The sequence below is a fragment of the Stenella coeruleoalba genome (assembly GCF_951394435.1).
Source record: "Stenella coeruleoalba genome assembly, chromosome: 8".
NCBI lineage: Eukaryota > Metazoa > Chordata > Mammalia > Artiodactyla > Delphinidae > Stenella > Stenella coeruleoalba.
Genome location: NC_137154.1, coordinates 34611194 through 34633951, shown reverse-complemented (window position 1 = coordinate 34633951; position 22758 = coordinate 34611194). Strand labels below are relative to the sequence as shown.

Here is a 22758-nt window from a genome sequence, read left to right as displayed (position 1 = left end):
AAAAACCCACAAGAGATCGTAAGTGTTCTCATCACACACACACACACACACACACACACACAAGAGAATTAAAGATAATTAGCCATGTAACTGTGAGGTGATATGATGTGTTAATTATCTTGATCTTGGTAATCATTTTATAATGTTATGTATACCAAACCATCATGTTGTGCCCTTTAATATATAGTTATATTTGTCAATTATTCCTCAACAAAGCTGGAAAAAGAAAAATGATAGAATTTTTAAGGACTTCTGTGAAGAGGTTGGGAAGGAGAAAAGGTGCGGAAAAGTCCATTTGAGAAGGTAAATTTTTTCCTTGGTGGAGTATTTATAAAAAAGGAATGAGCCTGTAAGAGAAGAAGATCATTGCTAAGTTTAAGGCTGAAGTACGTTTACTGCTACTCAGCAGTGCATACATGCTTATGTCGGGGCAGGGGGAAGCTAAGCATAAGGAAGATTAGATCAGTTGTAGAAAAAGAAGCCAGGGCTGACATATCAATTCGGCATAACAAACACAGTACTTAGGCACCAGACTACTTTCTTTCACAAACACTGTTCAACATAAGTCTCCTTGGGCCCATTATCCACATGGTCTTGGTCTAGATTGTCAACATTCCATGAGGAAGGAAATAATAAAGACAAAAGCAGAAAACAATTTAAAAAGCAAACCACAAAAATAGTTCACAGTTAAATATATATTCAAGATCTGGATCTCTGGAAAAAAAATATTAGAATATATACTCTTCTGACAAATCTAAAAAAATAAAAAGAGAAAGAAAGCACAAATAAGCAAAAAGAGAAAGTGCTGGGATGGTAATAATCATGCAAAAGGATGTAAAATTATATACTGTGGGCACTGACATGTGAAAATCCTAACAAAAAGGCAGGCGGGAGGTGGTTCTGTTAATCTACTAATATAAATTAGCAAAATAGGATAAAATTGAAAAGCTGAATATAAGAACACATGACAAATACTTCAAAGGTTATCTGAGAACTATTTCTAAGTTTTTTTGAGGTCAGATATCTCTATTGTAGAATCCTTCTAACTTGTGATTCCAATTCCTATGTTATGTAAATCTATTTTTCCAGAAATATAAAAGATGTAAAGCCATTTAATTCACTTCATGAAGCAAGTATACACCTGATTTCAAAGTATCACAAAGATGGCACATTAAAGGAAACTATGAATCCAAGAGATTTGTGAGTATTCAAAATAAAATGCTAGTAAATAAATCCAACAGTGCATCAAGAGACTAATGTACCCCCAAAAGTACTGCAAATATGATGTATTAACTTGGAATCTAAATCATATAATAGGTCAAAAATAATTATTCCAATTGATTACTAAAAATTATTTAAGTTCCAACTCTTATAAAAATATAGAAATATAAAAATTACTCTACAATATTTTAATTATAACATCTATCTGAAAATAATCACATCAAAGGTTAAAGGAGATACACTCAAAGCCTAACCACTAAGAAATAAGGATAAATCGTGCACCATTATTTTATAATGAAATATCTTGTGCATATAAAACTATAATGTACATATAAGATAATTTGTACATTCAATACCATGAAAGAAAAAGAAAATAACTATTTATATTAAGGGGGTTTCACTCGGATGTGATTTCCCTTTTTGATCACCTTTTTCTCATCAGTAATGAAAGGTATCCTAAATTTTGTATTTATTATTCTGCTGATATATGACTAAACAATGTACTGGCTAGTTTTGTATGTGGTCTGACTCTATATAAATTGTATCATATTGTATATAATATTTGCAATGTATTTTTTAGCTTAATACCATCATGTGAGTCTTTCATGATAATAGTTGTAGCTATCTTTTATTTTTGAAAGATATTTCATACTGTTTACTATTATATTGTTTGAATCAGCAGCAATGTATGTTCCCTTCTTCTAGATGGACATTTAGGTTATTTGCCTGAACGTTTGTTTAATTGTTTTGCCAGCAACATTCTGTGTCAATTTCTTTGCACATAATGTCATGCAGGTCTGACTAGACAGGTACTGTTCAATATAATTTTCTGATGCTTTGAAATATTCTACAAATCTGTAATTTTTAGGAAAGTAAGGGCAGTTATACTTATTAACGCTGCACACATGGATTTTTTTCTGTTTTTTTTTTTCTTATAGAACTACACATTCTAGCCTCCATGTGTCTTAATCTAAAATTCATAGTTTCCATTTTGACCATTTTTTGCCTTGCCTTTTTGATGGTTATTTTCCCCCTCTTTATTGCCTTCTTATGAAGGGAAACCTCATTTCTTTTTTATTTTCTTTCTTTTCCAACTCTCTATCCCTGTTTCTAAAGCAGTTATCTTTGAAATTTTATCATCTGTACCTAATTTTACAAAGTCTAAAATTTATCAATGTCTTTTATATACTTCTAGACAATAAAAGGATTTAAGAATGCTCTAACCCTGGTTATCTCATTCCACCCTTATATAATTTTTTCAGTGGTATTTTAGTACTCAACTTAGTATTTTAGTATAACTTCTCAAGTAGGCATTACTTCTGTACAACTTAATTAAACTAATAAAAAATCTAACTGTATAATTATTTTTACATGTTGTAGGCATTGTTATAAGGTTCTATTTTTTGATGGGCATTAGGAAAATCCTATTTACATTCATCTTGGCCTATCTTTAAACCTCAATATAGCTGGATATACTTGTGTAAACTAAACTAAAATTCCCTGAAACTTATTTCAACCGATCCCTCAGAATTTAAGAAAAATAGCTATTTGGGCTTCCCTGGTGGCGCTGTGGTTGAGATTCCGCCTGCCGATGCGGGGGACGCGGGTTCGTGCCCCAGTCCGGGAAGACCCCACATGCCGCGGAGCGGCTGGGCCCGTGCGCCATGGCCGTTGAGCCTGCGCGTCTGGAGCCTGCGTGTCCGGAGCCTGTGCTCCACAACGGGAGAGGCCGTAACAGTGAAAGGCCCGCATACCGCCAAAAAAAAAAAAAAAGAAAAAGAAAAATAGCCATTTAGAAATTTTAATGTATATTATAAGTTGATAAACCATCAGGAGAACCTCAGGGTGATGATTCTGTAGAAAATAAAGGTACATTTTAATTGGCCTTGTCTGCAAAACTAAATCTTTATTAAATCCCCTTATTTCCCATAATAATATAGTTGTTTGCAAAGGTTCAATAAGAATTTGTCTTCATTTCTACCAAGATCTAATTGGATAAACCAAATTTATAACCATAACCATGCCAGAAACATCACATTTGAAAGTAAGTTGTATTTAATTAGATAGGACAAGCCTACTATTCAGAAATAACAACTTCACTTTTTATGTGGAAAAGATGCTTACAAAGTTCTCCCAGGAGACTGGTCCAGTACCTGTTCTATGACTTGGAATTAGATTTAGTAAATAATATAACTTCTCAGTAGACCAGAAATTTTAATAAACCTGGAGAATCTCAAAAAAAGAATATAGCCTTTCAGCTACAGATTCTGTAGTTGAAGACTGGTAGAGGCATATGGGATAGTTCTTGATTTTAGCCTCAAAACAGATAATCAGATAAGGGCAGAAAAAAACATTTCTAGTAGAAAAAAGTGATCAAACTTATGACCCTAAATTTGTGAAATCTCTAGACAGAAGTTTTCTCTCTTCTTTAGTTCTGCTAAACATGCAACAAGGGGTCCTTTATGTAGTAATCATTACCTCTTGTTTCCTCTGTGTAAATAAAATGAACCAGATAGAAGAGAATATGAAATCAATGACAATCAGAACATTTGTTAAACAAGCTTATTTTGTCAAATCTATTCCTTAGATGTGGAGGTCAACTATGGGAGGTGGGAGTGAGGTGGGAAGTAAGAGGAGAAAGCAGGATGAAACCAAAATGTGAACTAACATTTTCCAAAGAGCTTAGCCCCAGCAAGTCTGAGGCACAATACTCTCCCGGGCCTTCCCACAAAACACCAAAACCATAAGTGGGAAAAGCGAGAACATTTAGCAACGATACTTGCTCCAGGGGCAGGAATGGGGGTGTTCTTAGATTTCTTCTTATCCCTGTGAACTCTCGCTTTTCATGTCTTCAGCACCTACCCATAACCAGTACTGTCCTGAGCATAGCTAGGCATTTTAGCACTTCAGGACAAAATGAAATGTATAATATGGGTAGGGAATAATAGACCTATTTCCTCTTTTCTACTTAAAAGGTTTTTTAGGGTATGGAAGGTCTAGAGGTATCTTTGTGGGATTGAGATAGTAATCACAGCAAACACTTATCTAGTGATCACTGTGCTGGCACTGTTCCAAACATGTGACATATATTCGATGCTCCAACCCAACAACCTTATAAGATATCAGAGGTAAATGTACTCTGGAGTTAATAAAGTTCAAATTTCAGAATCAGATACTTAATTTCATATTTATAATTTTGTATTCATTTTCTTAAAGGATACTTCCAAAATTTTATTAGGCTTAGGCCCCCAACACTGGCCCCAAGTTCACACAGCTAGTTAAGATGGCAGAGCCAGGTTTAATCTCAGACTGCCCAGACCTAGACTACGCACTCTGTCACTTCAATTCTGTATGGTCTGGGAAAGCTAAAGAGGACAGCCTATATGTCCATGCCCAGGCCTTCCAAGTCATTCTGTTGTAAGGCATTGATCTCATTTATGAATGAGATAAGACTTAAATGTTTAAAATTTCTACTTTACTTGAATTTACCACCAATTCCATTTAAATTCTAAATAGCTATATGATTATTATTATGATAAATCAACAAATACTATTATCACTCCATTTTTCAAAGTCTTTCTGATGCTAAATAATTTTCTGAAAACTAGATAAATTACCTACCTAGGAAATGGAGAATCTGTGATTTAAATTCAGGTCAATCTGACCTCATGTATTTAACTGCTATTCAATATTGCCTAAATTCAAGATCTCAGAATAAGATTTACTACTACTTTTTTTTTTACTTTTATTTGCCATTTTTTGAATAATTTTATGTTAGTAGACATGTGTATGTTTTTTAAATTTCCATAACAACCCTTCAAGATAGTCTTAATTATCTTCATTTCATGGGAGTTTGTTGACATTTGAAGAGTTCACTAACTTTTCAGTTGTTCCAGAGGCAGTAAGTGGCAGAGACAGGATTCCCAGTGAGACCTACCTTGTCATGGGGAATTGGCATCAGTAACACTTTATGAACCATCCACAGAATCAAGACTCCTTTCTCCACAAAGCTGCCTCTTGTGTACGAGCCAAATGAAGAACTCCCTGCCCTTGAAATCTCCCTTTATTCTCTAACTTTGGCATTTTTCAAAAACCATTGAAATCCACCGCTAAACTGTAAAAATTCATTCAAGGCTTTGAGGACCTATTCCTCAGCAAGTGTTCTAAAAACGTTTTGAGCACTCTTAGCGTCACTGGAGTAAATGTAGAGGTTCACAGTGTGCCAATATTGCTATGATACACGTGCTAACAATCACATTGCTGTCGAAAGTTACCTTGTGCAAGCATTTGCATCTCCGTGGGAATATTCTATTGAGTAAGATATGTCACTAGAAACAACAGAAGGATTTTTCTTTGTCTTTAAGTATGGATTGAATTGATTTTTCTAAACGGCTCCAAAGTGTGGGCTTTCATTCTATAATCCATCCTAAGTGTTTTAAAATAAAACAACTATCAAATCACTTGGCAGAACAAGACCTGTTGATGCCCAGAAAGGCCAATTTATATTCAGTTGGCACCCTAGCAAGCAGCATGATTGATATCATTCAGATTTGAGACTTGGAATGATAAATAGTTACACGTGGCCAAGCGTCACACTTCAGGGCTCACGGGCCCCTGTTGAGTTATTGTTTTGTTTTGCCCCTGGTTCTTGCAGGCTGAAAACTTCGTTTTCATAAATTAATCAGTGATGGCATTTTGCATCTCTGATTTGTTGCCTTTCTCAAAAGGCCTTTACTTGCAGTTTATAATGCTGAGTGGCACAGTTTCAAGCTACCCAAAGAGATACAAAACAGTTGGATAATCAAAAGCATTTCTGTTATCATGGCAAATAAATATAGAATTCTCTAAATGCTTCATTTTCAAATGCAAGGATATTTAAGCACAAAAACACTGAAAAAAATTTTTATTATATGCTGAATAGATATAAAAGAATATTATAAGAATACATGTAAATTAAAAGAAATAAAGACAAAGGAATATCTATATTCTAACCACCCATTTTAAGGAAAAAAATTTTTCTTTGAAATTTCTTGTCTGCTCTTCCCAGATTCCATTCTACATCCTCCTTCAGAAACAAACAGTAACCACTATATTTAATTTTAGGTTTAAATAAAGTATTGTTTATTTTAAATACTTTTGAATCATGTATAAATGGAATTATTCTTTGTGGATTTTTGTGATTTATTTAGGGGTTTTTTTGCAGCATATTTGCAATATTTATTGTTGCTATTTATAGCTATAATTTATTTACTTTCATTACTGTATATGATTTTATTTTAAGAACATGCCACAATTTATTTACCATTTTCCAGTCAATGGACATTTGGATTGTTCCTGTTCTTATGAAGTTCTGTTATGAATGTTCTTATATAGGAACATTCCCACATATATCACTTGCTATATATGATTAAGAGTTTATATATAAATATATATGAAACTCATGATATATTCATGTATATATGTAACATATTCATATATTATTTAGAAAATATATGGATTTGTGGGGTCATAGAGTACTTACATCCTCAACTTTACCAGATATTGTAATTTGTTTTTTAAGGTGTTTGTACACTGTGTCAGCTCTTCCACATGTTCACCAAGGCTTGATATTTCCAAGCATTGACATTTTTGTGCCCCTGGAAGATGCAAAGTGGAATATACTGTGCCTTTAACTTGCATTTGCCTGATTTCTTACGAAGAGGAGCATATTTGCATGCATATTGACCATTTATGTTTCTCATTCAGTGAAGTACCTACGATTCACTATTTTTCTACTGAATTGTTTATCTTACTCTTAATGTTTTTATGAAAATATTTCTTCCTATTTTTCATGTATCTTTTTATTCTCTCTGTGATATTTGATGAACAGAAATTCTTAATTTTGTAGTAGGTAATTCCTTTATGCCCTGTTCTTTTGTTTATTATTTATGAAATCTTTCCCCGGCCCATAAAAATGCCTTTTATATAGACTTTTAAATTCGAATACTTTTGCCTTTAAATTTAATCTTTTCTGTTTGGAACTGATTTTTTATGTGGTATGAAGTTTTGGCCCAATTTCATTTTTTGTTTATTATACACAATCACTTGTCCTAGCATCACTTAGTAGAAACACATACTTTCCTTGTCTTCAATGCCACCTCTGCCATTCATTTGTTCAGCTCATACTTACTGAGTGGTTGATATGTTCCTGGCACCACTATAGGGGTTAGGGATCCAGAGGAAATAAATTAGATTAAAATTCTTACTCTATGGTGCTTTCATCTTAGTTGAGGGAGAAAGATGATAGCTAATAAAAAATATGCAAAGAAAAGTAAAATTTACTTTTTTGATGGTGATCAGTGCTATAAAGAAAATAAAAAGAGAACGAGTATAGGAAAAGTGGGGCTGGGGTGAATTTTTAATGGAATTATCAGGAAAGGCTATACTAAGAAGCTAGCATTAGAGGAAAGATTTGAAAAAAGTTAAGGAACAATTCATGTGAATATCTGGGGTAGGGGGTACATTTCAGATAAAGGGAAGAGCAACTGCAAAATTCTTGAGGCAGAAGTATGCCTGGTGTGTTCAGAAGATCAGTCTGGAAAGTGTAATCAAGCAGAAGTTAAAAGATGAGTTCAGGGCTTCCCTGGTGGCGCAGTGGTTGAGAGTCCGCCTGCTGATGCAGGGGACACGGGTTCGCGCCCTGGTCCGGGAAGATCCCACATGCCGCGGAGCGGCTGGGCCTGTGAGCCATGGCCGCTGAGCCTGCGTGTCTGGAGCCTGTGCTCCGCAACAGGAGAGGCCACAGCAGTGAGAGGCCCACGTACTGAAAAAAAAAAAATAGATGAGTTCAGAGAGGGGACAAGGGGTCAAGTTTATCGGACAGGAAGCCTTTGAAGTATGACATGATCTGAATTACATTTTTGAATGGTTCATTGTATTGATCAGTGATCAAAAGATCACTATATCAAACAATCAGAATCAATCATGTATGTTGTAATTTAGCAATAAATAACCACATGTTCTCAGTGGCCTCACACCATGAATGTTTAATTCTTGCCCGTGTTACACTCATTGCAAGGCAGCTGGGTACTATGATCCACATTCTCACTTCAGGACCCAGGCTGGCGGAGTAGCTACCATTGGGAGCGCTACTAGTTCTCATCACAGTGAGAGAAACAAAGACTAGTCAAAACAAGCACCAACCGCTAGAGCTTCTATTCATCTAGAAGTGACCACATCATTTCCATTCTCATTTCATCAGCCAACTTAAATGGCATAGTAATTTAGGTTTCAAGGGTACAGAGAAGTTCAACCATGCACATGGTGGAGTATCTGGTGCATAGCACTAATGTCTACAAGTCTCTGGCTGCTGTGTTGAGAACACATTGTTGGTGGGCAGGGGCAGTAGCAGGGAGTACAGCCTGTTCAAGTCAAAGGCTTAAACCAGGGAGGTAACAGAGGATGTGGTGAGAATTAGCTGGATTCTGCATAAATTTTGAAGGTAGAGACAACAAGTTTTTGTCAGTAGATTTGATGTGAGGTGGGAAAGGAAGAGAGGAAGGAATGGCTTCGAGGATTTTGGCCTGGGCAGCTGGATAATTAGGTGCCATTTACTGTGATGGATAATGATTAAGGACGAGCAAGTTTTTTGTTTTTGATTTGTGTGTGTGTGTGTGTGTGTGTGTGTGTGTGTGTGTGTGATCACAACTTCGGAATTAGACTTGCAATCCTTCTGACTTATTTGTAAGCATTTCCCTATGTTATATATCTCCTCTTTTTAAACATCTAGGACAGTTTCTGTTTTACTCACTGATTCCTGATACTGAGGGTATGAATAATAGGAAGCGGTGTTAGAAGGGTCTTCCCAGGAGCATACAAAATTTCCTGGCCTCACCTTTGGTCCAGCCAATGGTGATGCAGAAGCCTGAGAAGAACTGATGGATCTGGAGCACCCAGATCTCTTAAAGCCAGAGCACTAGGAACTCTACTGTGACCTTGTGGCTTCTGCCAGTTACAAAGTAAGTTTCCGTCTGCTGTTGGGTTCCATTGATAGTGATTTTATCTATCTTTGTGCCGGTATTATATTGACACAATTACTAATGTTTTATAAGTTGTGACATTTAGAAGGATTAGCTTTCTGAACCATAAACTCTTCCTTCTTTTTCCGGAGTCCTTTGATTCTTCCTGGCCCTTTGATCATTAATTTAAATTTTACGATCACCTACAAAGTTAAAAACAAACAAACAAGAACAAATCTCTTGGGATTTTTTTTGGGATTACACTGAATTTAAGAATCAGTTTGGGAGAAATTGTACCTCCATTTGAAGAATGTGGTAAAGGTCTCCAATAAATAATTGGAGGTCTCTTTAAACGTCTTTAACTAAAAATTTATAGTGTTCCCCTGTAAATATTTTGCTCAATTTATATTAGGTTTATTTTTTTAAACTTTATGTATTTATTGTTAATGTAAATTGTATCTTTTTAGTAAATTATATTTTTAAGCTATATATTACCATTACAGGAAAATGAAATTATTTGTGTATATTTAACTATTTTTATTATTGTGTTTTAGTTGTGTTTCTTATAAACAATGTATAGATTTTTAAGTAACATAATTAGTTCGTGCACATTTATTATAATTACTGACATAGCTGGATTTGTTTTCCATCTTACGTTCTGTTTTCTATTTGTCCCATTTTTGCAGTTTTCTGATTTTCTTCCTTTATCTTGCATTAACTAAATTTCTTCTCAATCTTTTTTACCTCTACTGATCAAGAGCTATACAACCTATTTCTAGTATCTTAGTAGTTACCCTGAAGTTTTTCACATAGGCACACTTCCTTTATGAAAGCCTATGGTTAGGTTAATCAACATCTTTTTCTTCCTTTTGAATAATACAAAGACCTCCAGAATATTTAAATTATTTTCATCCTCTTCCTACTTATTATATTCTTTTTGTTGTATATTTTAGAGTTTTTCTCTTTTTTCCTTTTTACAAGCATGACAACACTATTATTGTCTCATATTGTGGGTGCTTACTTAGATTTACCGAGATATTATCAGTTTCTCTGTACAGGATTCCTTTTTATAGCTCTGACTGTACATGTGGAATCTAGTAGTTTCTACCTGAAGTCAGTGGTGAAATGAAGATGGCTGCAAATGCTTTCATATTCCTCCTGTGGAGAAGTGAAATTAATTTTCCTCCCTTGGACCTGGGCTGGCCTCTGACATGTTCAGTAGAATGTGGTAGAAGTGATACCATGCCAGTTCTGGGCATTTTCAAGAACTGGAGCCTTCTTTCTGCCATGGTCTCTGAGAGCTCTAAGCTGACATGAAGGAAGTATGCCTACCCTGCCAGAGAGGCCACATGGAGAGGGCAGGAGGATTACATGGAGAGAGGTGTGGTCTGGCTAAGCTCGGTTTTCCAGTCCCACTTGTACCCTAAAAGCACCAGGACCATGAGAGAAGTCTTCTGGACCCCTCAGACCTGCTCAGCCACAAGGTAAATATCACCAACTGGCCCTGTTTGGTGACAGAAGAATCATTCTAGCCCCAACCTATTCCTGATCCACAAAAACTATGTGATATAATCAGATGGCTGTTGTTTTAGGTCACTATGTTTGGGGATAATTTATTACGCAGCAATAGTTAACCAGATCAAATGCCTTCAGGTTTTCCTTACCTAGAAAGTTTGTATTTTGCTCTTACTCTTGAAATACATTTTTGGTGAGGAAAAAAAAATGTGTTGGGACTTATTTTCTCTCAATACACTGAAAATATTATTCTGGCATTTATTCTTCCTACTGAGAAATCAGCTCTCAGTCTGTGTCAGACCTTTGAAGGTGATCTGTTTTTTGTTTTGTTTTGTTTCATTCAAGTTTTTGTTGTCTTAAATCTCTGGCTGTTTTTTAAGATCCACTCTTTTTCCTTGGTTTTCTGAAGCATCACTTAGGTGTGTGATTGTGTTTCTTTTCTTTCATTCTTTGTTTAATCCTACTAGGGATTTACTGGTCTTTATCCCACATGGGATAGAATATTGATTGTTTTCCATCATCAGTTCTGGAAAATGTTTAACCATAATCTCCTCAAATATTGCTTGTACCCAGTTAGCTCTTCTTTCAGAATTCCAGTTAGTTGTATATTAGACTTAGTTTACCCTCCACATCTATTAATCAATCTTTCATAATTTTTATTTCTTCAGCTATGCCTGCTTTTTTATTTAAACTTTTTTCTTATTAAAATCTTATGCAAACTTTTAAACTAATTTCTTATTTAAACTATCCTTTGATTTTTTTTTTTTTTTTTTTTTTTTTATGTTGGGGGTAGGACTTTATTAATTTATTTATTTATTTTTGCTGTGTTGGGTCTTCGTTTCTGTGCGAGGGCTTTCTCTAGCTGTGGCAAGCAGAGGCCACTCTTCATCGCGGTGCGCAGGCCTCTCACTATCGCGGCCTCTCTTTTTGAGGAGCACAGGCTCCAGACGCGCAGGCTCAGTAGTTGTGGCTCACGGGCCTAGTTGCTCCGCGGCATGTGGGATCCTCCCAGACCAGGGCTCGAACTCGTGTCCCCTGCATTAGCAGGCAGATTCTCAACCACTGCGCCACCAGGGAAGCCCTATCCTTTGATTTTTTTCCAACATTTTATTGTAAAAATTCTTAAACTCCCACGTACCCAGAATTAGATTCTACTGTCTTCATTTTGCTGTATTTACATTGTCACATTTCTATTATACTATCCCTTTAACCATCATCTTATTTTCTTTATATATTACTATGAAAGTTACAGACATAAATACACTTCTACCTGAATACTCTGTCCTGCATATCATTAATTAAAATTTAATATTTATTTATAGGTTTTGTTATTTGTCCTGAAGTAAAATTTACAGATAATAAATGAACATACCTTAAGTGCACCAGAAAATGATTGTGGGTCCAATGAGTTTTTAATTTCATGTACATTTTTTTCATTTCTAAAAATTCTATTTGATAATTTTTAAACATATTTTTAAACTTTGTCTCAAATTTTATATTGGAATAATTTTATATTTAAAGAAAAGTTGCAAAGGTAACACAAAGAGTTCTCATATACCTTTTACCCAGCCTCCCCTAATGTTTATCTCTTACATATCAACAGTACAATTATTAAAACTAGGAAATTCACATTGATACACAACTCTTAACAAACCTACAGACTTTATTCAAATTTTATTTAACTAGCATTTCTGCTAATGTCCCTTTTATGCTCTAGGATCCAATCCAGGATTCCACATAGCATTTAGTTTTAATTTAGTCTTAGTATTCTCCAATCTGTGACAGTTTGTCAGTTTTTCTTTCATGACCTGACACTTTTGAAGAATACTAGCCAGTTATTTTGTAGAATGTCCTCAATTTGGATTTCTCTGACATTTGCTCACAATTTGATCAAACTGTACATTTTTGTACATCAGATCGTGTTGCACATTTTTGGTGAGAATAGTAAGAAGTGATATGTTGTGATTTCAATTTTTATTAGGGGAGACATGATAGTATTGACATTTTATGTATAGTAATGTTAATTTGGTCATTTGATTAGGGTAATGACTGCCTACATGGTTCTTTTAAAATTTTGTGCTGTAACTTCAGTTTAGTCTTTTATCCCATTTTTTAAACATGTAAAAATTTATTTTATATTCTGTGTCTTAATATTTGTAATCTTTGCAAGTACCATTCTGTCCCAGGTATTTTTGTTTGACTTGAGATAATTTGAGTAAAGATGGGACACTGGTGGAAGCTATACCACCTCTACTTTATAGAACAGAGGGGAGATAACGGTATTTGCAGCCAGATTGATAAGAACATAAATCAACTATTTATCAGCTGTGTGATTATGAGTAGCTTACCTTACCTCAGTGTTATTTTTCCCATGTGTAAAATGTAAATAAGCATTATTTGTAGTGAATATTAAAAGAGTTTTCAAAACAAAATCATCCTCCTACAGAATTAACTAGGAGATACAAGAGGATAATATTCTCTTAAGTTGAGCTAGCCAATTACCAATTTGAGACATTTATCATTAGGAACATATTTTAAAGTCACCTCTAGTGAAAAACTTTAGAGGTTCTCTACACGGAGTAATGTGGGAATCTGTGTTGTTATATTAAGGAGACTGTATCTGAGCAAAAGTGATTAAGGAAATCCTAGGATAAAGAAACATTCAGTAGTCCACAAAGCATATTCCCATTCATTGTTTCACAAGCTGAAACATTTGAATTTCACAATATGTGGTGGGTAGATCTTATTGTTCTCACTACACAGATAATAATACTAAGTTATAAAGATCATGTAACTGATCTAAGACTGTTGCACTTATAGGTAAGTAGCATAGGGAGGATTCAGAAACAGATTTCTTGAGTCCCAGACCAGTGCCTTTCCACCAACCATGCTACTTCTACCCTCTAATGCCCATTCATTTTCACATCAACGTTCTTCCCTAACGTATCTGGTTGTCTAGCAACATCCCAGGGCACTTCAGTGTAACACTACCTCTCTATCCTCCAAGAATATTTTTCAAACTCCAATTATTTTCTTTATCACTCATCACCACTTTCCAAAGAGATATTAATCAGGGGCATTAGCTAATATAGGACCAAATATTTCCTGATGAAGTGTTAAAACTTTTGCGATAAAAAAACTATACGTAACCTTATAACCTCTACATATTTATTTGTGCATATTATCCCTATTCACTCTCTCAGTTGGAAATGAAGACAATGTTTAATGTACTATATGTCCTTCTAAAGGGGACTTGGATGCTTTAATGTAGAAAAAGGATCAAATAAAATGAATCTTCTCAGGTACAGAAAAGGTTGATCCAACTCCACTGGGTACCCCTTAGATCCCTATGCATGCTCCACCTCCAAGTGTGTTTTAGCTCCAGAGTGCCTTAGAAGGCCTACGTAGGACCAAGGAACTGTTGTTTCAGTGAAATTGAGGAAAACTCCTTGAACACTCAGGATAATTCCTGAACTCTTCTATTCAAAACAAAAATACTACAACATTCATTCGACTCAGGGAAACACAGTTAAAACAATGATAATCAAAGCTAACTTTCATTGAAATATATGTATATAATATATATAATTACTTCAAGTACTTTACATATAATGACTTTTTTTTTCATTGAGATATAATTGATATATAACATTGTGTACGTTTAAGGTATACAATGTGCTGATTTGATATATTTATATATTGTAATATGATTACTTATTTATGCCATACAATAACTCTGTGGGAAAGATACATTTATAACCCCATTTTATGGATGGGGAAATTGAGATGCAGAGGAGCAAAGTAAATTCCCTGAAGCTGCATATCTAGTAAGTAGCAGAGCCTGGATTTGAGCCCAGGCAGCTTATTTCTGCAGCTCTATACTAGCCAGTAGAGCCAGAAAAACACTCAGAGTCAGCTTTAAGCAGAGAACTCCATCTACTACATATCAACTCGATCCTCCTAATGACAGGAAGACATCCCAAGATTCTCATGGCTTAACTATCTAATTATTATTATTATCATTGTTTATATTGGGAACTCATTCATCATCTATGTTTAGTTTATTAAAAATTTTGAATAACTACAGATTCACAGGAAGTTCTTATGTACTCTTCACTCAGTTTCCCCCAGTGATACCACCTTGTATAATATAGTAAGTATCAAACCAGAAAATGAACATTGGTATAATCCATGGATCTAGTATTCATGTAACCATCACCACAAACAAGATGTAGAAATGTCCCATCACAAGGCTCCCTTATACACTCCTTTATACTCACACCTACCTTCCTCCTCCTCATCTATATTTAACAATCAACATTTAGTCAAAGCCCATACACCCATACTTAGTGGTTGTCCAAATAAAGGATTAAAAAGAAAAATAAGAAAAGTACAAAAATGGCAGTTAAGATTAGGCAAAAGCAGTAGCTGACCCTGAAGTTTCTTGACTTAGGCACATTTTTCTGGTTGCATTTGGATATAGAGTACCCCAAGTCTTTGCTTGGAAAGACTTCAGTATAAGCCCAGAAGAGAAAAAAATTCCTCTTCATCACTGGAATGGAGTGGGATGGGCAATTCATCATTTTCTTCTCAATTAGATTAGCTACCAGAAAACATGGATAATTGTCCTGGCTCCACCATTTCTGATCTTATGACTGTGCATTTAACCCCTGAGGCCTTAGTTTCCTCCTTTACTGAATGAGGATAATGGATATGAGATCACTTTATAAAGGTTAAAATCCGATGTCCGTGTAATAGAAGTTGTTCAAAGGGTCATCTCTTTCTCTTCTACATAATCCACTTAGCGTAACTAGCCATCCTCCTTTTAGGAAACATCTACATCACTGCTAACTTGAAAACAAAGTGCCTTGCTGGGAGATTGTTGAGGGATGACAGGAATTTGGATTTCTGAGGCACGAGCTGTGAAATGCCTGACAGAGAAGAATAGTTTGTGTCAGATATGCTTGATTTGTCACAGAAAGTGGAAGGACACTTTCCCCGGCTTAGATATTTATCAGTAAATGGAGGTCACACAAATACTGCATGACTTTAGTTCCTGCTAGCTGGTCACATATAAGCAGAGCTCCAAAACCTTGGCATTTGGTGGGTGGGGTGGGGGGGCTTACTTTCCCAAGTCTGAGGGAAAACAACAGACAATGTGGAGTACATTGGACACCACAGCGTGAGGAGGTCTTACTTATTCTCTTGTAATATTATAAATACAGAGACAGCTCTGAGGGAATAGAAAGAACCATGAACTAAGGAAGCAGAAGACATCTATTGTAGATAGAGCCTTGTCATGTTACTTATATGAAGCCTTGGGCAAATCACTTGACCTTTTTGAGTCTCTGTTTATTTGCAAGATGGTATAACACTTACTTGCCTACTTTGTATGTTGTTAAGATGAATAAAATGGAAAAACACACACACAAAAATGTCATGCAAATTGTTTTATAGTACATAAAACATATATGCTTATATACATATTATATATAACATATATTTAGTATGTGTAGGTATATATATGTTATATATAATATGGTATATATATAGGTATACACACATTTATATTAAGTATCATCACAGTTATGATTGCTATTTTTCAGGAAAAGAAGTTTGCGTATGTGGAATTGTTCTACTTCTGACAGCTCGGAAGCCAAAAAGCCATTATCAGCTTAAAACTAGTGTGTTGTACACTCAAGATACATGGTAATGATAAAAGTTGTTGTTTCTAGGACAGTGTGTAGGATACAAGAATTCATAGTAATTCTGAGCCAGAAGAGAGCTGAGAGTCTTGCAAGTTCAAGTCCCAACGCTCTCATTTAACAGATGATTAAATCACAGCCTAAGCAAGGTGACTTATCCAAATTAGTGATGGAAACCAGAGTGTAATAAATGAGGAACAAGAGAAAGATTAATGGGTAGACTGACTACAGGAAGCTCAATTCCAATAGGGAAAGAGATATCAAATAGGAGGTACCATTTTTTACAAGGCTTTAAAAGATGGATATCAACAGGTAGAGACTGTAAGAAGGACGTTCCATTCAGAAGAACCAATGGGAATTGAAGTCTAAAGTCAGGAGCCTAGAGTATGCCCATAAGGTCTTATTTAAGTTATATACAAGGTATATGTTGTGTGTATGCTGTGCTTTCCAAGGAGAAGGGGAGTACTAGCTCTTATATGAGAACCATGAACGTGGTGAAGTGTGCGCCTTTCTAGGAGAAAACAGACACAAATCACTAATTTTTCTCTGGTGTTAGAAACTTCCATTGATTTGGGTTAAGGAAGTGATCTTTGCTGTACATTAGGATTGACTGGGGATTTTAAAAAATACTGGTACCTGACTACCACCCTCAGACATTCTGATTTGTTATGTGGTGCAACCTGGGCATAGGGATTTTTTTAAGTTCTCTAGGTGCTGTCACTCTGTAGCAAACTCAGGAATCACTGAGTAACGAAGCAAATTACGGTACAGCCATTTTAATATGCAAGCTAGTTACCTAAGAGTGGTAACACTAATCCCCCATAACACCCTGGCATGGATTAATTAATTGATTTGTTTAGCAAATGTTTAGGAATGGCATACTAGACAGTCAAGTTTTAATTGTGATAAACTTTTGAAAATCATAGAAAAAATTTTCTTACTGTGTGGTTTTACATGAAGCCCCATACCAGGAGTCAGACTGGCATTTTTATAAAATATTTTAAGTAAAATAGATGTATTCATTATCAAGTTGGCAGAGAGATGAGTAAAGAAATTACCACTGACCCAGATCCAGAATTTACCAAGGCATTAACTAATATGCAGTTGAAAACTCACGGAATTTTAAATCTATTAATTTTATTAACTAAATCCAGTCATTTATTCAATAAAAGCTTATTAACTGCCAACAGTGTGCCAAGTGTTGTTTGAGCTACTGGGGGATATGGTAATGAACACAATTTAAAAAGCTCATGCCTAGTGGAGCTTAGTGTCTAATGGGGAAAATAGAAAATAAGCAGATAATATATAATACAATGTCTGGTGGTAACCAATGTGTGAGAACAAAATAAAACAGACACTGATTACGAGATACAGTCTCCAAGCATAGGCAATCTTTAGACAGAGACCTAAATTAGGTTAAACAGTCAGCCAGAGATTGTAGAGAGAAAAAGCCTTCCAGGAAGATGGACTCTCAAGTGCATCACTTTGAGAAGGGGACCATGTTCAATGTGTTCAATACAGCAAGTAGGCCAGGGTGCTGGAACCCAGTAATGAACGTTACCTGATGAGAAATGTGGGATGTGGGGTCAATGTAGAGTGGGTCCTCCTTTACTGCCTCCTTCCCTTCCTTCCTTCCCTCCTTCCTTTTTTCCTTCCTTCCTTCCTCCTTTCTCCCTCTCCTTCTCCTCTTCCTTATTATTATTAGTATTATTTCTCTCTCTCTCTATTTTACATGATCCAGTAGAGCAAGAATAAATCTGATGCTGTAGATAACAGAGGATGCTGAGAAGAAAATTGCAGGAGGACACGTAAGTACTTTCACTAACACAGTCACTTTTGGTCCAACAGTAAGACTAGTTTTATTCTGCACATGTATCATTTGAGGAAACCTACACCTGGAGACTTTAAGCAAGTTATTCAAAGGCACGTAAGTACTGTACTTATGAACTCAAGTCTCTAACTTAAGTCCAATTCTTCTTCTCTTTCTAGGCATTGTTCAAAGCATAAAATAGAGAAAATGCAAAGATTACCCCTAAATTAAAAGATCTGCTCTATTCTTAGTAATGGCTAAGGTCTTTTCTACATTCTACTTTATCTAATATGGAGTTAACTGATGCCAAACTCTGCCAAAGAGTAAGAGTTTTTGTTTTTGAGGAAAATCATGAAGCCCTTAATGAATAAATCTTACCCAACAATCATGTGAGAAACTTTTGATCATGTGAGAAGCTTTTGAGTAAATATTTTTGTTTTATCAATATAGAAAATAGAAACATCCTCTAGATAACAGAGCATGCTTGAGATACCAAGCACTAGTATTAAAGGAAAATAGAGTCCTGAGTAATTGGATCCTTGTTCTAAGGCAGGACAAAGAGTCACTAATTTCTAGAAAAAGTACCAAAGGTTACTTTTGCAACCCTGGAGTTAGAACCGGGGAAAAAATCAGAAAGATTAGTCATGTAGCAAGGTAATTTTTGATTACAGTATTCCACTATAGTGAATTATGTCAGTCCAACTGTGTGTCTAGGAAATAAAAATTACTTCTTCCACTACAGAAATAAAGTCTGTTCAAGCCTTAAGAGTGAAGATAAATGAAGTGGCTCTAATTTAGCACCAATTTGGACTTGAAAATCTGTACATCTAGGCTTTATTGAGTTGCTAGGGCTCTTACTTTTGGAATGTAAGAAATGTCCCCAGCATTCATCATCCAGTTCCGTCCTTTAACTAAGAAATCAGCTTTAAAAAAAAATTAAAAATAAAAACAACTGGTAGATTAAAACCTAAAAGAAATGATACTGTTTAACTAAGATCGGAATGAGATGTTCAGGCTCTTTTCCCAGAATTGTGTTCAAATTGTGAACAGACTTGAGTTCACATCTTGTTCCATGTGTCTAGTTATGTGCTCTTGAGCATATTATTTAATTTCTCAAAGCCACCATTTCTTTATCTTTAGGAAAATGGAGACGAAAATAGGGTCTTGCAAGCATGAAATAAGATAATGTATTTGTAGTAGATATCTATCTTACCAAACACTTTTGAATACCCTCTCTAAATTTTAGTACTTTGCTATATTGTATATCATCACAGCCCAAGGTTAAGTTAAAAGAAAAGCAAGACTCTATTTCCCATGCTACCTCAACAGCTAGAATGCAAGCATATGACTTAGTTTCTGCCAGTAAGGCACTCCCAAGCCAGATTTTTATTCAGAGGCAAACTACAGAGGGAAACAGGCTGAGCTCAGGTCAACATGAAAAGGAGCAGAGGAAGAGTGTTTCTAAACTGATGTGAAGGAGGCGGCAGCTTCTCCGTCTTGGAATGTGGAAAGATTAGACTTGAGTTTTTTACTCCGATTCTTCCAGTAATTTTATAAAGTACTAATGCCCCTCAAGAAATTCATTTCTCCTTAACCTGGTAAGAATGGACTCTATTATTTGCTTCTAAGAACCATAGCAATTTCAATGTTAAAACATTAATTAGCACAATTATGAATACCCCAAAGTGCTCCATCAATGACACTTCACTGGCCTCTTAAATTGGAGGAAATTGTGTTGGCAAAATTTTCCTTCTGCTTTTTACCTGCATTCATTCAGATTCTTCCTTGTTGTCTTTCAGTTATGCTGTGTACTGTGCTCATTGTGAATCCCTGTTAAAAAAAAAACTAGACTGAAAAAAGTCTATTGAAGTATTATTCATGTTATTAACTTGTCTTTTTAAATTAAAAAAAAATTATTACTGTAGGTTCCTGAAAATACTTTGGAAAAGGAAAGTGAGTCACATGTGAGACAACAGATCTTTGGAAAAACAATTGTAGGGTCCATAAGGACACAGGAGAAAGACCATACAGATGGGAGGCCACCCTGTAGATTTAGGGCATGATGGGAATGGAAAGAGATTCCTCAGAATCAGAGCAGACTCCTGAGTACACCAACAAGGCCAAACAGCAGTGTGCTGCCTTCTCCTCTATCTGCAAGTCCCAACAGAGTATTCTAAACAGAAATAGGCAGATAAAACCCATAACTTCCATAATAATTTGTGACCCAATTTTAGTAATTAGGACAAAGCTTATCTATCTGAATTCTATTTTTTTGTTTTTTTTTTTTTTTTACCAGTGTTATCCTTCTGGTTTTATAAATTTACTTTTACTGGCACTGATTTTTAAGTTTTTTTTTTTTTTTTTGCGGTACGCGGGCCTCTCACTGTTGTGACCTCTCCCGTTGTGGAGCACAGGCTCCGGACGCGCAGGCTCAGCGGCCATGGCTCACGGGCCCAGCTGCTCCGCAGCATGTGGGATCTTCCCGGACCAGGGCACGAACCCGTGTCCCCTGCATCGGCAGGCGGACTCTCAACCACTGCGCCACCAGGGAAGCCCCTAAGTTTTATTTTTATCTATATCATTTATTTTTCAATTTTAAAACCAGTGAAACAGACTTGATAAATGCATATTTCAGTGAATTTGACAAATGCATACATACACATAACCCCACATCCCAAGCAAGATATATATTTCCATCACGCCCAAAAGTTTTTCATGTCACTTTCTAGTCAATCTACTCTCCCCCTACCCAAATAGATAGTCTCTGTTCTGATTTCTAGCACCAGAAGATAGATTTGCCTATTTGAAAACTTTATATGGGTGGAATCATGCAACATATATTCTTCTGTGCCTGACTTCTTTTGTTCAACATAGCAAATCTGAGAAGTATTAGTGTTGTCACACGTATCATAATTTGTTCCTTTTAGTGCTAGTAGTATTCTATTATAAGAATATACCACAGTTTGTATATTTATCCTTCTGTTGATGGACATTTGGATTTCCATTTTCTATTTACTATCTTTATTTGATTATAGATCAAATTTTCCTCCTTCTTTGCATGTTTAGTAAGTTTTATTGTATTCTGAACATACTAAAGAACACTGTACAATGAAGTGTAACATTTTGCTTTGTTTTGTTTTATTTCGATGAGACTGTTAAGTCTTTTTTTTTTTTTTTTTTTTTTTTTGCGGTACGTGGGCCTCTCACTGTTGTGGCCTCTCCCGTTGCAGAGCACAGGCTCCGGACGCGCAGGCTCAGCGGCCATGGCTCACGGGCCCAGCCGCTCCGCGGCACGTGGGATCCTCCCGGACCGGAGCACGAACCCACGCCCCCCGCATCGGCAGGCGTACTCTCAACCACTGCGCCACCAGGGAAGCCCCAATTGTTAAGTCTTTGTTCTGTGGCAGTTATGACGAGAAGCTGCTCATTCTGATTTGTCTTGGAGTTGAATTAAACTGGGCTGGGCCATAGTTTTAATTATACTGAGTCCATCTGTGATTAGCTCAACCACTACTTACTATGTTGCCTGCAATGCCCTTGTTATCTTGTTAACTTTGAGGATGAGGCTTGGTCTTCAGTTTCAGATAATGTTCGTTTCTTTTGAATTCAATTCTGGAAGTGAGTCTGAATCTGAGCACTAGAAGAATATGCTGAAGTACCTGATTTCTTTCTGGTTTCCAGTTCCTTTTCCACTGCCATTTTCTCAACAAAATCTTGTAGCAGGTGCAATAGAGGGAAGAATTGTTCTGCTGAGTGATTAATTTTTGTGTTTGAGCTTCTTCACGGGACTAGTCCATTCCACTAGCCCATACTATAATCTAATGCTCAGTCTCTCTATGGCATGTCCACTCACCTGTCAATCTGCACCTAGCCCAGGCATTCACTGCCACCAATATGAATGCTGAATGACTTCTTGACACCTATGAAAGGCTTTTATCTTGTGAGTACTTAGTTCAGCAAGCTTCTTTGCATCTACCACACTTAACTAGCTCTATAGAAAAATATGACTTTTATTTTGCTGTGCTTTTCTTGTTGTTGCCACAGGAATGAAGGTTTTTATGTGTCCTCCTATATTCTAACTGAAAGAGACATTTCTGTTCACATTCCTATTTAATTGTATACATTTTAATTGCATCTATTTTAGTAGTTGCATTACTTTTTGCATTTTAATAAAGAAGAAAATAAAATTATAAAGGAAGAAAGAATGGAAAAAATGAAAAAAGGAAGTAAGAAAGAAAAAGAAAGCAAGGGAGGGGGAAAGAAAAGAAACTTATATGTTCCATGAAGGCAATGATTTTTGTCCATTTTTTCATGGCTTTATCCCAGTAACTAGAGCTCTCCTGATACATAGTAATTACTTAATAGGCAGTTACTTAGTAAATATATGAATAAGAAAATGAATGAATAATGAATTAGGCTTGAATATTTGATACTTTCATTATCAAGTAGTGGAAAGTATCAAGTATTGATGGGAATACAATTGATGGAAAATGAAACAATTGAGAATGTC

The 22758-nt window shown here is 35.7% G+C and overlaps 1 long non-coding RNA gene across 2 annotated transcripts in view; it reads right to left on the bottom strand.

Annotated features, from left to right (window-relative positions):
* Positions 1-22758, bottom strand: part of LOC307191093 — a 475292-nt gene that overhangs the window by 64141 nt on the left and 388393 nt on the right. For both annotated transcript variants that reach the window (XR_013829601.1, XR_013829602.1), the window contains one exon: positions 20012-20078. This is a non-coding gene — a long non-coding RNA (uncharacterized lncRNA). The remainder of the gene's footprint in view (positions 1-20011; positions 20079-22758) is intronic.